Below are 14247 nucleotides of genomic sequence, written 5' to 3' on the forward strand. Positions count from 1 at the left end.
GAACAAAATTAAAAATACACTGAACTGAACAGAGGTGAAAAAACAGCACACCAACTGCTTAGAGCCCTGCTGGAGCAGGGCAGAGAGGGGATTGCACAGCCCCAGAGCCACATGGAGTCTTATGGCAGCAAAATTCACAACCATACAGCTATGGAGACAACCCAGGTGCCCCCCAGCAGATAAAGAAAATGAGGTGTATATGCACAATAGAGTACTACTCAGCCATCAAGAAGAATGACTTCATGTCATTTTCCAGTAAATGCATGGATTTGTAGACTATCAAGCTGAGTGAAATTAGCCAATCCCCAGAAAACCAAAGGTTGAGTTTTTTTTTTTGCTGGAATATGGAAGCTAACCCACAATGAGGACTGGAGAGAACAGAGTTCAGTAGATTAGGCAAAGGGGGGTGAAGGAAGGGAGGGGATAGGAAAAGAAAAGACAGTGGAATGAATCTGACATAATCTTCCTATGTACGTATAGAATACACCACGGTGAATCCCACCATCATGGACATCCACAGAATAGGGTCCTAGTTGGAATAAGACCATGGTTGTATAATTATATTAAAATTGATTCTACTGTCATGTATAACTAAAAAAAATCCAAAACAAACAAACAAAAAAAACAGTGATCGCTTCGGCAGCAAGTACAGTAAAACTGGAACGATACAGAGAAGATTAGCATGCCCTGCACAAGGACGACATGCAAATTGATTCCATATTTTTTATTACCCTATATACATGTAGGATCACACTATCAGTGTGATTCTACACCACATTCAGCCAGAGGAAGGAGAAGTGGTGCTCCATGTGTGTACAGTGGATCAAAATGCATTCTATTGCCAGGTCTGACTAACTAATTAGAACAAATTAAAAAAAAAAAAAAAAAAAACACTGGCGTCTCACATCTGCAATCCAGGCTCCCACTCCAATCCCAGAAAAAAAGAAGAACAGAGTAAAGCAAAGGGAAAAAGAAAGAAGAAAGAGAGTGAAAGATAAGAGCAGAAATCAATGAGACTGAACACAGAACAGCAATAGAGAAAAATGAGGTAAATGACTTGTCCTTTGCAAAGGTCTAGCCAATCGACAGGCTCTAAAGACAGACAAAGAAAGAAGGGGGAATACGCAAATTCCCACATCAGGAACAAGACAAAAATACCACAGGGTGATTTCAGAAGGATAATAAGGAAATACCACACAGAATGCCTTACAAGAGAAATTCCAGTCTTAGACAAAACAGACCAATTCTACCAAAAAATGCACTCAAAAGAGAAGATACTCACCCCACATGAATTGGATGATTTAAAAAATCCAAAAGCTCTTTAGAATTTGAAAATGTAACTTTAAAAATTCCAAAAAGTCTTCTCCAGGCTCAGGAATAACATCAAAGATGAACATTTCTGCTCAAATAAAAATGTGTTTTATCAGCCCCAAACGGGAAACACCCAGGAGTCTTTGTGTTTTAATCCGTGTTTATTGCTGCTGTGACTAAAGGACCCGACCAGAACAGCTGTAGAGGAGGAAAAGTTTATCCAGGCTCATGGTTTCAGAGGTTCAGTCTATAGGAGGCTGCTCCTTTGCTCAGGGCCCGAGGAGGCAGAACATGGCAGAAGAGTGTGGCAGAGGGGAGCAGCTCACATGGAGATCAGGAAACAGAGAGACGCCACTCACCAGATACAAATATATACCCGAAGCCAGTCGCCAATGCCCACCTCCTCCAGCCACACCCCACCTGCCTCAGTCCCCACTCAGTGGATCCCATCAGGGATTAATCCAGTGATTAGGTTAAGGCTATGACCCCGTGGTCTCTCTTCCAGACCTCCATGTGTTGTCTCACACTTGAGCTTTTGGGGACACCACATCTGAGCCATAACACCTTGGTGGGTGAATGGATATCAAACTGTGGTCCCTCTGAGCAGGCAGCAGCCTCCATCTCAGTGCACAGGAAAGACCCAGAGGTGCACACAGCAGCCTGGTGAATCCTGAGAATTGTGTGCAATGACAGAAACCAATCCCCAAATGTGCCTCATCATACAGCCTGCTCATGCACCCTGTAGGTGGCAGGATGGACCCAGGCAGCAGGCTAGTGGTTGCAGCAACAGCAACAGGGGGGTGAGGTCAGGCTGGCATGGGCCTGGAGGTCGGTGAGCTCCGGTGCAGTGGCTTCGTGTCCCGTCTTCCAAGAGGCCACCAGTGGGGAAACCAGGCAAAGGATCCCAGGACCTCCCTGGACTTTGCTCCAACTGTACATGTACCTACTGTGATCTCAAAAATCTAACGACACACAACCCAATGAGCTGATGAATCAGTGCATTAGATGTAGATGAGAGAAAATTAGTCAACTAGAAGAAACATCCAAAAAAATGATCTAGGTAACTGGATACCCAAAGCAGACAGGGACCAGAAGGAAAGTCACAGAGCAGTGTCCCTCAGGTGACTCTTACAGCACACGTTCAAAGGGAGTGAGCAGTTATGAAAACGCTTAAAACACTCGGGCCTCCCTCCTGGCTGGGCAGCTGGCTCCCCCAGAGCCAGCAATGAGGGCTGGAGTGAGGGGGCAGGGAAGAGAAGAGGAGGGGGAAGGAGAGGAGGGGGAGGAAGAGAGAGGGAAGGGGAAGTGCAGAACAGGGGGAAGGAGAAAGAGTGGACTTTGACCAAGGTCAGCCCCACCAGCTTTCTGCCTTGCAAGAGCTATGGAGCTGGCCCCCACCCTGGTCCCTGGGCCCCCCCCAGCCTTCCAGGGGAGCCTGTCAGGAGGTGGAGCGTGGAACCCATCCCGCCACCCCATCTTCACCCTCTCCCTGCAGGGTGCCTCCTGGCTGGAGGCCTCCGCCCCTCCCTCTCTCCCCTCCTAACGCTAACGCTCACTGTCGCTCACTCTAAGGGATGGTGAAAGCCCCGTTGCTCTCCAGAGCTGAGCTCTGGGCTGTCCCCGCCCTGCCTACCTTCAACCTGTCCTATGCTCAGTTCCTCAACTCGAGGGTGTGGGTATTTCCCCCAGGACCCAGGCTGGCCCCGTCCTGGAAATTCTCTATCCCTCTGGGTTTTCTGAGTGGAAGCACAGGTAACATTCAGCCAGCCGGGGGGGTGGGGGGCATGGGGGGGTCCGCCACTGCTGTGTGGGCCGATGACAATGAGGGAAAGGTGCACAGCCAGGGAGATCGGCCTGTTCTTGAAAGAGCCCAGCCCAGCTATAGCCGCGCTCATACAGGGGCAGCCCTGAGCTGGCCACAGACCCTGCCTGGACAGGTTTCTTAAGGACTTCTCCCCGACAGCCTCCAGGCCTGTGGCCACAGGTCATCCTTCCAAGCCATGGCAGAGCCCTGAATGTTACCTGTGCTTCCACTCAGGAAACCCAGGTTCCAGAAAACATCCTGCCAGACATGGTCCCTGCCCACGCCCCACTCCTAGACAGCCTGCTCAGGAACTGCAGCCCTGCCTTCCAATGGCATGAGCCACCTGTGTCCCGGCATCTGCTCTGGGGCCTCTAGGGTCCACCAAGCAGCCAGGAGGGGAAGACAGGTCTGGATCAGCTGTTCAGAGACCGCAGACGCTTCCGTCCCTGCACAAGGTCCCGCTTCTATCTTGCTGACCAGAAAGCCCAGAGCTGCATGTGATGTGTCTGTCCTGACTGTGCAGCACACTGTGAAATCCTTGGGCGACATCAAAGCGTTTGCAAAATGGGAAAGAAAATAACTTTAAGTCTGAGTGAACCACCATCATAAACAAATTGCAATGATTTGATATGTTTATTGAAAGCTAAATTTTCTGCATTTTCAGCACACTTCTCTGCCCTCTGGGATCTCATACAGCTCAAACAACCAGTGAGCTGTCCCCTCCGGCAACAAGACACTAATAGACTGACACTGTCGGCTCGCGGGGCTGTGGGAGTGATGCAATTTACTTTCATAAGATGCCATCAATAATCCACAAAAAGTATTGTAGAACACAATGTGATTGCCGTAATTCCTAGGCCCAAATCTGAGGCCGCTCCGAGGGAGGTCCTGTGGGGACGTGCCTCTTGCACGGAGATGCCAGAGTCCTGCAGACATAGCAGGCATCAGGTGGCAAAGTCACTGTTAGGAAATCCCCCTCTTCCATCTCCTGGACTCACAAGGCCAGTACTCCCAAGGTCATCGTCTGTGTGGACCAGCCGCGGGTCCTTTCCTCCGTCTTCACTCTCCTCTGCCGCAAACTGTGTGGACGGAGAGGGTCCAACATCATCGGCAGACTTGAAAGAAGCAACTGGCCCCTGGAGATGGGGCCCAGGCCCAAGAGTGTCCTGGTGATGAGGTCTCTCTGGCCAGCCCAGGCAGTCCTGCCCTGTCCATGATGGTCAACAGGGAGCTATTAGAGAACTGAGCCAGAGGCTGCTCCCCACCACTGTCCCCACTGATCACGCTTCAGAAACTGGGTGTTAGGCGAGAAGAGGAGAAAGCAAGTGGCTGGTGGCACTTACACATCTCACCACCCACGAATCATGCCTGACAGGCGCAGGCAGGTCCCACAGCCGCTGCATGCAAGTGAGGGGAAGGGAAGGAGGGTCTCATTTCCATTCGGCTCTGGGACGTCCTCCAAAGGGTCTGGTCAGAGTGGACCTCATGCTGCTCTCAGGCCACCTGCCCTCAGGGCTGCTCTTCTGAGCCTGGCAGGTTGGCCCTAAGCAATGTGCCCTTCTCACCCGGGGACCCAGGCCCAGGGCCCAGCAGGTCTACCCTGGGCCGGCAGGTCCTCAGCGTAGGGCATAAGCACTCCCATGCCCAGCCTGGGTCAGGCTGCCTGTCCCTGCCATGCCTTTCCCCCAAGACGTGCGTTTCTCCCTCCAGCTGGGAGCAGTCGGGCCAGTTCCCACCCTGGGCCCTTGGACCCCTGGCCACTGATGACCTGGGCTCTGAAGCAGGAGGTGAAGGAATGGTCCACCCTCAGTCCCATGGAAACCACAGCCAAGGTGGTCACTTTTCCTGGAGGCCAGTGAAGGTACCAGGCCCCTCTCAGGAACAGAGGGGTCCCAGGGCATGGCCACTTTGAGGGCAGGTCTGATGTCTGCCTGCTGGCTTTCCAAGTCACTGTTCACTGCCATTCGCCTGCCTCTCTTGGGCCCTTCTCCCCAGTCCTCATGGGGGAGGTGTTGGTTTTCCACAGAACCCCCTGGGGTGCACAGGAGTCGAGCCTTCCCGATGGCAGCCAACGGTGCCAGCACCGAAAGTCCAGCCTCCACGGGATTGGTGCTTGGGGTCACCTGTCACAGTGTGCCCTCCCCAGGTGAATGCCCTGGGCTGGTTCACTCTGGGCCCCCCACCAGCTTGATGCTTGGGGTCACCTGTCACAGCTTACACTCCCCAGGTGGAAGCCCTGGTTCACTCTGGGTTCCGAGCCTCAGTCCTGCACTTGGCCTGGGGCAGGTGCCCACAAAGCTCTGTGCCCTAAGCACCACAGGGCATGCGGTGTCGGGCCAGGCTTGCACTGCATGTTACTTCTCGAGTGATTCTCCACCCCAGTGATTCTTCCACATACAGACAGAATGAAATGGAGAGAGAATGGTGGCCATGTCCACCCCCAAGGGGCTCAAACCAAGGCCCACTCGCTGCTTTTCAGAAAAGCGCCTTCATGCAGTGCTATGAGTGGGTGTTCAGGTCTATGGAGCTCCGTCAGGCACCTGGCCCTGGCTTGTTCTTGGCTAAACACTGGAGAACAACTATTTTCCTACACACATACATACACTAATACATATGCACAGACACATATATACAAATACATGTATGCACACTATACCCTTGTAGTTCACATGTACACAAATGCATACCTATGTAAATTCATGTGTTGTGCACAAGTAGGCACAAACATGTGCATTGCAAACACATGCATGTGTGTATGTGCTTCGCAAATGCACACACAAACATATGCATACACCCATATATGCATGTACCTGAGACTCTGTAGCAGTGGCTACTTGTGGTATGATTGCTAATATTTCTCTAGGTCTGGATTTATAGTGTGTGGGGGTGGAGAGGGGAAGCCTGGTGCCCATAGCCTGACAAATGAGACCCCTAAGGACATATTGGCCCTATCCCCTGCTGAGTCCCCAAGCCAGGCCCTCCAACTCTACCCTCTGTCCTCAGAAAAGGGATGTGGCCACAGGTTTGGTTCAAACTAGTAAATACTTCTTGCTTGTCACCCTCAGGCCAAGGCTTGCATTTCCCCATCTATATGATAATATTTTTCAACTTTGCTTCTTACAGAAATGTTCAAACATGCATGAAAGTGAAGACGTCATCTGCCTGGCCCCGCATCCATCACCAGGCGCAGCCTCACCCCAGTCTGCGCTCCCATTTTCTTCCCTGGGACCAGGCGAGGCAGGTGGGGAGTGGCACTGGCCAGCGGCACTGGCCAGCCAGGATTCGATCCCCAGCCGGCACCAAGCTGGGATCTGCTTCCTTTCTGTGAATGTCAATGGCAATGTCTACTCACAGGGCCATTTTGAGTTTCCAGTTTTAAAATGCACATAATGCTTAATGCAGTGTCTGGTGCCTTGAAAGCATGTAATTAATAGTAATTATCAATTAGTAATTTTATTATCGGTTGAATGTCCAAACACCAGTCCCCTCTTGGGGAAGGAGCTGGCCAAGGTCACAGAGCCAGCAGTGGGTACACAGGCCAGGCTGAGCTCTTGCCTGCGCCCCAGTCCTCCTGAACTGGAAGATCAGCTTCACCCTGAGGCTCCTGACACCCCTTGGCCTCAGCAGAGGCCCAAGCACACGGCTATTTGCATTTGAACTCTGAATGGTTACATAGGACGGAGAGGTCTCATTTTCGTGAATTCAGCAAGCAGATCCCAAAGAGCACCCTCTGTGGTCTCAGTGCTCAAGCTTATTTTTCTCGCTGAACTTCAGCGCTGCAGGGATAATTCCCTGGGCAGAGTTTGCATGGAGTCAGCCCCTCTTCCATCTGCAGCTGGAGCCCATCCTACCTTCGGAGCTTGCCTTGCCGCCATCTGCTGGCGAAGAAGGAGAGGCGTGTGGTGAGAGCAGGTGCCAGGCTCAGCACAGGTCCAGGGCCCAGGTGAAAGGCCCCTTGGTGTCACTTCCCCCACCCCTCCCCTCTTCTTTGCATCTTAACAGAGTGGACGATGCTCAGCTGGGAGCAGGTAGAAGACCGGGCAGCCACACCTCCCACGTGGAGTGGGCTGGCAGAAAGGGCAGCAGGTGAGCCCACTAGGGAGGGCTGCCCGTTGGCAGATGGGAGGGGGAGCCCAACAGAGACCCGCAGCGGGGACTGACTTTTTTTCTCTCTCTTTTCTCCCTCCATCCCTCCCTCCCTCCCTCCCTTCTTTCTTTCTTTCTTTCCTTCTCCACAGTACTAGGGATCCAACTCAGGACTAGGGATCCCTAGAACCCAGGGCCTTGCTCATGAAAGCAAGGGCTCTACCACTGAGCTATGTCCCAAGCCCTCCACAGAGGAACCAAACAAAACTCAGCACCCTGGCACCCTGGCATGGAGGCCAAACCCCAGGGTGGTGGTGGGGAGACAGGGAGCACCCTCTTATCTCACGGATCCAAGTCTAGCCGTGAGTACACAGTGCCACTAGGAAGGGCAACGAGGGACCCTGACTTGTGCCAGGCACCCACACCCAGCGTCGCACACTCAGAGCCCCACGCTCCAGGTCTCACCCTGTGTCCGTGCCAGTATCCACACTCGGGGTCCAAGCCCCACTAGCCAGGACGCAGAGCGGAGCCAGCAGCGCTTGGCCCCAGGGGCTCCCTGAACAGCAATCTGGGCCTTCTCCATGGCGCTTCCGCTCTTCCTTCTCCCAGCACAAGCTTCCATGATCTTCCGTTCTGTGGGCAGTTTGTAAAATATGACCGAGCAGCTGGGGCCTAGGTGAGAGCCAGGCAAGAAGCTGGACACTCCTGGACAAGCAAATCACAATCAGGACTTCCAGCCGCCAGGTGTTTCTCAGCTTGAGCAGAAGCATTCACTGCTCTGGGCTTATAGATCTCAGGTAATGGCTAGTGGCCAGGACGCACCCCCAGCTCCAGTCTCCCCACCCAGCAGTAGTAGGTTTGTAGGCAGAGCCAGTGCCCGGCACTGAGCATGATTCTTGACCAAATTAATATTCTATAAATACTGGGCGCACTGAATCATAGTGCCATCCGTCGTAATGGGGTTTCACCTGACTCTGCAATTGTTCCTAAGCCATAATTCATCTCAAGAGACACGTCCAGTGATATTAGCATTCCACTGGTGGCTGGAGATCTTTGCTCAGTCACCACCATGCTCCCACCACTTAATGACATGCCTTTTAAAAAATGATGGCTCTAGTTGAAGTTGAGTGGTCATTTCATTCCCAACTCTTCTTTATAGCTTTCAAAGAATGTTTAAAATTCCTCCCGCCAAGCCTCAGGCTAAATGTGAATTTTTTAAGAAAGTAAACAAAAATCACAACTCCCACTTGGGAATTAGTGAGGAATGAGCAATTCACAGCTTGGTTTCAAAATGATGGCTCTGGCTTTGGCAGAAGCTAGAAAATATGCAGCCTGGGCCAACCCTGAGAAAGGACTTCTCCAGATGAAGGACTGTTGGGAAGTAGAGCTCTGCAGGGAGCATCTCCTGGGTCCACCAGGCCCGGGGAGGCCCTGGGGAGCCCTGGGAAAGGTCCGCAGGAAAACAGGCCTCACTCACCAGGCCTCTGAGAGGGAGCAGAGCCCAGGCCGTGGTGCTGCTGGGCCTGGCCTCCGGGCTGGGCTCTGCACCAAAAGACAGACACTTCAAGCCCCCGTCAATCAATGCCCAAGTCAGAGCATGACAGCACCAGGTCATCCCTTCACGGTGGCAAGAGTTAACGGGTGCAATCGATTATTTTCTTATCCTCCTACGGTGGCAAGAGTTAACGGGTGAAATCGATTATTTTCTTATCCTCCTACATAGTTGCAGAGGCTAAAGCAGCTCTCAACCCTGCTGCACGCTGGGAGCAGCCAGAGAGACTTAAACAGGCAGATGCCTGAGAAGAGGCAGATGCCTGCGTCTCACCCACAGTCTCCAGTTGGTCTGGGTGTGCCTGGTTCCAGCCAGGGAATCCTGTGTTAAAGGAATCCAAGGGACAGCAAGCAGCAGAGGAGAGCTGGGCTGAGGAGCAGGAGGGGAGGAGATGGTGGGAGAAGCTTATCTTCAGAAGACAGACCAATGGTCCCCATCAAGAGCACCTCTCTGAGGAACAGAAGGAAACGCCCCGCCCCACGCGTGCTTCATGCTTTAGCAGCACATGGTAGGAGGCCTTCCTGGGGTTAGCCTTGCCCAGCCAGCACCTCCAGGTAAGATGTACACTGGTGAGTGCCCTTCACAACTTCTGACACACAGCTGTCCTCACTGCGTACCATTTAAGGAGCACACATGTCATTGTTCCTAAAGCAGAGAAGTAAAAAAAAAAAAAAAAAAAAAAAAACCAAGACTCTTTTGCTAGACAAAACCTTGTCCAGGTATCTTGCTATCTATCTTCAAGCTGAAGCCTTCCCTGCTCTTCCTGACCCCTTGGGAGAACCACTGCCTCTCCGGTCAGCCCGCCTCACTCCATGAGTCCTGGAGAACAGGGACTATGTCATCCCAACAGCGTCCAGACAGAGCCGAACGAAGCTGGTTGGTGGCATTAGCCCCTGCCCCTTCACTGCCTGCACTCCCTGAGAATGGAAGTGTCATCTCAATGCCAAATGCCAAGGAAAGCAATTGGCACCAAGTACCATGTGTTATGGCCTCCACGTGAGGAGTCCCCCAAAAGCTGATGTGTGAGACGGCACCAGGGGGCTCAGAGGAGCGACGATGGGGCCAGGAGAGCCTGAACCCCATCACACAGCAAGCCACTTGGATGGGTAACGGGCGGCAGCAGTGGGCAGGCAGGTGTGGCCAGAGGTGGTCACTGGGGCATGACTCAGGGCTCACATTTTGTGAGGCGCTCTCTGCTTCCTGCTGCCATGTCCTGAGCTGCTTTCCTACCCCACACCTTTCCACCACGGTTCTGCCTCAGCTGGAGCCCAGAGCAATGGAGTTGGCCATCTATGGACCCCAGAGAAGCTTTTTCTCCTCTAAAGTTTTTCTTGTCCATTATTTTAATCACAGTGACAAAAAAAAAAAGCTGAATAAAGCACAAAATGCTTCGTTAAAAGTCAATTTAAAAAGTTCAAGGTGGGGCTGGGCTGTTGCTAAGTGGGAGAGCAGAGGCCCTCAGTTCAGTCCCCAGGCCTAAATAAATAAAGTAAAAAATGCAAAGTGACATCATGAAAACACTATGTCCATGCATAGTGTCACAGAGATTCTCTTTTAGTAAAAGTCATTAAATAAAACAAAATCAATATGGTAAATGCCTGAAAAGAGTGCCTTTTTTTTTGGTACCAGGGATTGAACCCAGGGACACTTAACCACTGAGCCACATCCCCAGCCCTTTTTTTATATTTTATTTAGTGACAGGGTCTCACTTAGGGCTTGCTGAGTTGCTGAGGCTGGCTTTGAACTCACCGTCCTTCTTCCTCACCCTCCTGAGCCACTGGAATTACAGGTATGTGCCAGCACTCCCCGTAAGAGTCTATTTTCTTGAAATGGAAGAGTTTCAAAAGACAAACAACAACTCAACACGCAGGGCCTGCCATCTCAGAAAGCACCTCCAGGTAAGAGCATCTCAGCAAAGAGGAACCACGGGGAGCAGGAACAGGGTGGCTGTGGTACAAGTCAGCCACAGGAGCGCTGGCCCAGGCCATCCCACCTTGGCTCAGGCCTGCAGAGCCCACCATCCACCTGCTCCCCAGCTGGCTCTGGAGAGACAGCAGGGAGGGGCAGTCACAGTGTGGCAGCACCTGGGCAGGTCTGTCTGGACCCCAGTGCGGCTCAGACATGGTTCTGGGAGGACTTGAAGCTGAGAGAGGCACCAGGAGGCAGGACACCTGAGACCAAGAGTCCAGGTCAGGGGCGTGTTAGGGAGCTCCACCGGCAGGCCATCAAGGTCAGAAGCCATCGGCACCTGAGTGTGTCACTCCTTACCCCCATGCGCACGTGGCTGCACACCTAAGGCTGGCTTCCAAGAGCAGGACGAGGGGCCAAGACAGCTCAAGTGGCTCAGATGGCTGAGGATGGCAGAAATGGGGAGACCTGGGTCAAGGGGTGCTGAGGAGGAGCATCTCTGACCAGGACGCTACCTGGGGCACCGTCCCATTTGTCAGTCTGGAAAACGTCCTTGTCCTGGATTGAATATCATCCCCGACAGTTCGTGTTCACTGAAACCTCAGACGACAGTAGAGGTCAGAAGTAGAGTCTCAGCAGATGGATTTTGCGAAGAGGAGGTCACACTGACTCGAGGGGCCTTGAATCCAGTGACTGGTGTCCTGATAAGAACACGGGATGACAGAGATGACGGGGGCCATGGGACCATGGAACCCCCAGGGGAGGGTGACAGAGACAGGGGCCACAGGTGACTGGGACACACAGCGAAGCCCATGACAACAGAGATACACAGTGAGGCCACAGAAACGGAGACCAGAGTGAGGCGGCTAAAAGTGCCCAGGGCCACCAGCAACACCAGGAGCTGAAACAGAGGGAAAGCTGCTTCCGAGAGCCCTCAGAGGGGCGCAGCCCTGCCAGCACCTGGACCAGGCATCTCGGCTGCAGAGCTTTGGAGAACACACCTCTGCCACCCTAAGCCAACCTGCGGCACTGTTGTGGCAGTCCTGGGCACACCTGTGTTCCAAGCCCCGTCTCAGAAGAGCAAAGTCTGTCTTGAGCCGAGTTCCACTCCCAGGCACCCCCATGTGGCTCTCGCCGCCCTTTTTCTCTCCTGTTCCTCTCTGGAGGCTCAGGAGTCCCAGGTCCTCTCCTGGCCCTCTGAGCCTGCAGGGTGCGTGTGCCCACCCTCTTTTTCCAGCACACTAGTGCCCATTCCAACCTGCCCAGGGTGCAGCCTCTGCCCTTGGAAATCAGCAGGAAGGGGCAGGCACAGGGCTGCAGACATGCGCTCTGGGTCTGTATGAAAACACCAAACCCAAGGGCGGCCCAGGTACGGCCAGTGAGCTCCACCCAGCCTCAGGAGCAGCAGCCCCACTGGCCTTCCCTGGGAGGCCTTGGCTTAGGAGCCCACCCTCCCGCCCACACTGGAGGGGAAAGATAGTCCCTCCCTCCGTGGGTCCCTACAAGACCGAGGACCCCTGACTCTCACCTCTCCTTCACCCTGCTCCCCAGACCTCCCCACCCCACAGGAAATGAGCCGGCAGACAGGGCTTCTGCTGTAGGTCAGCACCCCCAAGCTGCAGACGCCCCCTCTTCCCATCTGTCTCTCAGCTCAGGGAAAAGGATTCCAGGTCCTCATGTGGCCTGGCCAGGCTAGGGACAGAATGGTGCACAGGGTCTGTGCCTACAGCGGAGAGTCCACCCGTGCCTGGCCCCTCATCAAGAAGACGCCTGTGTGAACAGGGCTCCTGTTCTGCGGCACTTCCTTGCTGTGGGTGAGTAGAGTGACAGAAAAGCAAGGGGAAGCCTCTGTCAAAGGCTGAGAGCCAGGGTCTCCCTCCCGGGGTCCACAGCAGCCACCCAGCGCCTGCCTTCCCGCCCATCACGCCACGCGTCCGTCCGCCAGGAAGCTCAAGTCACAGCTGACGACTGCAGAGCAGGTGGCCCCCGGCAGCTCTCAGGCCACGGGCACCCTGCCGGCAATGCTCCCCGAGGAGGGACAGGGGAGTCACTGCTACCAATTCACAGTTATTAACCAGCTGTCAGGGAACACTGCTGCCCCTCAGCCTGGGACCCCACCTCCCACGCACAGGTCACCCCACCCAACGGAACACCACGCCGCCCCAGCAGCTCAGGGCAGCAGCTCCTGACCAGCACCATCAAGGAGCAACACAAGAAGGGCAAGCCGTGGGCTCTCCCTGCCCCTGCCTTGTGCAGGCAACACTAACACACACAGCTGTGCAGGTCTCCTCACCCCCAGAGGGGGGGCGGGGGTCGTTGTTGGGACATTTTCTTAGGGAGACAAATCGTACCTTACAGGGGTTTGGTTTTACAAAAGAAAATAGAAATAGTATAAATCTGGCTCTAGGAGCAGCTTGCATGGCCCAGCTTGCAGAAGGTGCCTCATGGCCCGAGCTCACCAGCAATCGGACCACAGGGAGACTGCTGAACCCGAGTGCAGGGCCATGGAGCTCAGGCTCTGGCCACACATGTGGCCACAGTCACCACAACCAGCATGGCTCCACTGCTACACAGGGAGTCACCTAACCCGGTCCATCATGAGCAAAGTGGCTCAGTGACAAAGTGCATTACCATGGTCGGTGACTGACGGTGCGTGCGACCCACCCATGCAGACCCAGTGAGAGTGAACAGTGCAGGGCTTGGGCCGAGTCAAAACCAGTTCCCTCCCTGGGACTCCCTGGCCCCCAAGCCTCCCTTCCCAGACCGACTCCTCAACCCCCAGGTCTTTCCAAAATGACAGTAGACCCAGGCCCTCCACCGCCCTTCGTCCCTCTGCCCAGTGTCTGCACCTGCCGACCTGCACCATGCTGAATGGTGTCATGGGCACTATGTGTCACAGGTCCCAGGCTCCTGTTAGAAGCAAGTACTTGGTCACAGACCTGAGTCAATCTTAAGACACGAGCTGAGTGTCAAGCTCTCATTAAAATATGTTTGTGTCTCAAGTTTTATCCACTAGGACATTTAATCGATATTGCTTATCTGCCAGTTTAGGGCAGCCACAGTCGTGCCCCAGTGGGTGTGTGCTGTGTCCTGTCCAGCTCATCCGGGGGTACTGAGGGATTCCTGGATGTATCTCAGCCACAGACTTCCCTCCTGGGGCATCTGGGTTTGGATTTGGGAAGTGCAAAGAGCCTGGATCTGCTGCTGGGGTTCCCTTTGAGCAAAGCCAGGCCCTGCCCCAGGCTTAGCTGTTACTCAATTCTATGAGGTCTGTACCCTGGGAATAAGCCTTCTTTGCATGAGCTGCCTCTCCTGGGTTTCTGACCTTGTAACCAAATAACTCCTGGTCAAGAACCAGCCTCAGCAAGCCCTCCCTCAGGCTGTGATTCCTGGCACCTGGTTCCATATGGCTCCTGCAACATCATCAAGCTTTATGACCCTTCATGAAGGAGGAGGTGCTGTCCATGCTCTTCAGCTGTCGCAGAGCAGGCACTAAATCAGAGGTGGTCAGGTGTCTGAGCACAGAATCAAGAGGGAGGAAATGATCCCTTCAAGGCCAGCTAACCTGCAGCCACGCCCGCCTGGA

At 53.8% G+C, this 14247-nt stretch overlaps 1 pseudogene; it reads left to right on the forward strand.

The window, feature by feature from the left end:
* The first annotated feature begins 631 nt into the window (after positions 1–631).
* Positions 632–725, forward strand: LOC120885931 (U6 spliceosomal RNA; annotated as a pseudogene).
* Positions 726–14247: the final 13522 nt, after the last annotated feature.

This window comes from Ictidomys tridecemlineatus, chromosome 1, assembly GCF_052094955.1.
Source record: "Ictidomys tridecemlineatus isolate mIctTri1 chromosome 1, mIctTri1.hap1, whole genome shotgun sequence".
NCBI lineage: Eukaryota > Metazoa > Chordata > Mammalia > Rodentia > Sciuridae > Ictidomys > Ictidomys tridecemlineatus.